Source organism: Mastomys coucha, unplaced genomic scaffold (assembly GCF_008632895.1).
Source record: "Mastomys coucha isolate ucsf_1 unplaced genomic scaffold, UCSF_Mcou_1 pScaffold12, whole genome shotgun sequence".
Taxonomy (NCBI): domain Eukaryota; kingdom Metazoa; phylum Chordata; class Mammalia; order Rodentia; family Muridae; genus Mastomys; species Mastomys coucha.
The window spans coordinates 7,285,293-7,288,745 of NW_022196894.1; positions in this window are offsets into that span (position 1 = coordinate 7,285,293).

Here is a 3,453-nt window from a genome sequence, read left to right on the forward strand (position 1 = left end):
TCCTGGAACTCACTCTGTAGATCAGGCTGGCCTCAAACTCAGAAATCTGCCTGCCTCTGCCTCCTGAGATACAAGTTTCTGACCTGGATCTTGGCATGGAGATCTTGAGGCATCATCCCTACAAATCACAGAAAATTAGCACAGGGAGATCTCCTGAGTTCAAGGTCATCTGGGACAAAGCAAGTCCCAGCCAGGCATGGTGGCACACACCTTTAATCTGGGCCACACCTTCTGTTGGAAACCTATGTAAGGACATTGGAAGAAGGAAGATGCACATTCTCTTCTTTGCCTGCTTGCCTTGGGGGGCTGAGCAACTGCTAGCTCCTTGGACTTCCATTCACAGCTGCTGCTGACCATTGTTGGGAGTTGGACTACAGACTGTAAATCATCTACAAATTCCCTTACTATATAGAGGCTACCCATAAGTTCTGTGACTCTAGAGAACCCTGACTAATACAGTCTCGAAAGACCAAAAACAAAAATTTTTAAGAGGGTTAGGGGCTGGAGAGATGGCTTGGTGGTTAAAAGCCAGTACTGTTCTTCCAGAGGACGCATGTACTGGTCAGCTTTGGTCAGCTTGACAAAATTAGTTACCTGGGAAGAGGGAACATCAATTGAAGATTAGCCTATAGGTATATCTGTCAGGGTATTTTCTCGATTAATGATTGATGTGGAAGGGCCCAGCCCCCTGTGGGCAGTGCCAACTCCTGGGCAGGTGGCATATATATATTGGGGGAGGGAGGACAGAGAAGGGGGAGGGGACCCTCCATGGCTTCTGTTTTATTTCCTCCCTCCAGGACTACTTAGTGGTATACTGTGATCTGAGAAATGAAATACATCCATTCCTCCTCTAAGTTGCTTTTGGTCAATGTTTTACTACAGCCACAGGGAGGAGAAAAAGTAGGACATCCGGAGTTCGATTCCCATCACCCACATCAGTAGCTCACAGCTGACTGTATTCTGACTCCAGGACATCCAATACCAACTTCTGACCTCCAGGGCACTGACACTCACATGCACATAATTAAAAATAATGAAAAGAAATTTTCAAAAGGGAGTGTGGATTAAAAAGGAATGGCTGGCTATCATCACTTTGACCTGGTGTGACCTCAGGACATACCGGCATTAGGCTTAGAAGGAGCCAAGCAGGCTGGAAACACAGGCCCTCATCCATTCCATAAGGGAGCCACTGGTAAAGGGAGCCAAGCAGGGCTGAGCAGAGCCCAGCACCGCCCTGAAAGTTTGGTGCTGTCATCAATGTGCAGTACCTAAGAAGCCCCATGCTTTGCTTAGCCCTGGCCTGCGCCTCCTAACTACACTTTACAAACTGCCACAGAAAACACAAAGGCGGGGGAGCAGGAGCTGCTGGGACCTGTCCGGTGTGGCAGAACAGGCATGGAGCCGCCTGCTGGTTTATACTGTATGCAAGGACAGGACAGGATGGAAGATGTTGTATCAGCATCTCAGTCACTGGAACCCACGGTTGCCATCAGGGCTGTGGCTTAAGGTCTCAGTTCCAAGTTCAAGGTGCCAGAATGGGTTCTTGCTGTCCCTGTGTGATTTTGTTTTGGTACAAACAGTGTTCCTCTGAGGAACCTTGGGGGTCCCCCCAACCAGGCCAAGCCCACTTGTTATTCTGCATACTTTTCTGGGTGATGTCTGTGGGAGGCTTAGCCAGCTGCTGCCCAGATGTAGGGGATATGGAGCAGCCACACAAGCAGGAGAGAGGCCTGCCCACAACTGGCCTGGGATGGGGCTTAGCCTTCTGTTTCTCCTTGCTGTTAGCCTACTGGAACAGAAGTCTGGCCAGAAATGACCCACACAGGCATAAAGTCCAAACCTGTGTTATTAGGTCTAGCTACCTCAGCCCCTCTCTACCCAAGGGCCGGAGAACCTGGTCCCAACACAGGGAGTGTCCAGGTTCCCTATGCAGCCCTCACTATCCTCTGGAGAAGTGTATGACTGGGACCAGTTCCTGTGATGCTGCCTCTGCATCCAATCACTGCACCTTCTCCTCATCCTTCCTGTTACTCCAAGGGCAACCTCAGTGCCATCCTGGGTGGCCTTCTGACTTCTTCCAGTGCTATCCACCATCCAACTGTTGGTTTTCCTCTGAGCACTGCCTCTTCTTAGAGGATTGCTCCTTTATATTTGTTATCCTCTATGAGAGCAGAGCCCAGAAACCCTCTTCCATTTATTTCTGTACTCTTGGGGCTTAGAATAACATTGAAATAGGCAGTGTTTGATCACTATGTAGCCCAGGAGGGCCTTGACCTCTTTAAACGTCCTTCCGTTGTGTACTTGTTGCAGAGATTAGGCACCTACTCCATACCATGCTTCTGTGCTAAGGGATTTATGTTGGACACCCCATAGAAGAGGCTTATCTGCCCATTCCACGACTAACTAAACTCCTCAGGCTGAGAGCTTCCAGGACAAGGGGAGCCTAGCAATGCACTGTCACAGGAGTGGCGGTGCACTCGGGAGGCAGAGGTAGCCTGGTCTACAGAGTTCCAGGATAGCCGGGCATACACAGAGAAACCCTGTCTCGAAAAGCCAATAGAAAAAATAAATTCATCTTACTGAAAACAAGACAGGCCTCCTCCTGAGCCTCTTCCTCCTCAGCAAAACAAGGACCACAGTTGCCAGCTGTGGTGTGCCAGCAGTGTGTGTGTGTGCGAGCGCTGTGTGTGTGTGTGCGCGCACGCTCGAGCAGCCCTGTTCCTTTCCCAGTCAGCCAGTTCCACACCCCACCTGGCCCCCTACTTGATCCCTTCCCTCACTTTTCATTCTTGTGCACTGACGTAAGCTCTGCTGAATCATGAAGCTGAGGTTTGAGGCCAGATAGAGAATCTGCACCCCACAGAGCCACAGGGCCACAGACAGACACCGAGGTGCATCTCCAGGGGCTTTTAGGTCACCTTCCATAAGTCAGGATGGGTTTTTTTTTTGTTGTTTTTTTTTTGTTTTTTTTAAATGACTCATAAAGGGAAGAAGGGGCCAGCTCAGGGGAGTGTGACAGGAGACTTTATTCCTAGCTCTTCTACCTCAGGCTTTTATAGAACAGCAGGTCTGTGATCTAGATGTATGTGAATAACACAGGACCTGTCAACTTTGTTCAGATTAGGAAATCCCCCTGGCATGCTGTAGAACAGCTTGTCTATTCAACATGTCTGAAGGAGGGCCTGGTTCTGGCCTGTGAAATGGGGGTGCCAACAGTGCCACAGAGATAACCAGAAGCCCAGGTGAAGGGTGACTGTTTTAAAGGGGACCTGGGATTGGTGAGTACCAGTACAAGCCAGGCAGCAGTGAGGGCTCCATCTGGATGGGAGCTCTTCTTTGCTTTCCAGCCAGCCTGTTTCCCAGAGGCAGGTCCAGGTGTTAAGCAGGGGTTTCCCAGGTGGCTGGGATCCCCTGGAAGCTCTTTCTGGGGGTGGGGGGGGGGTCTACAAGTCG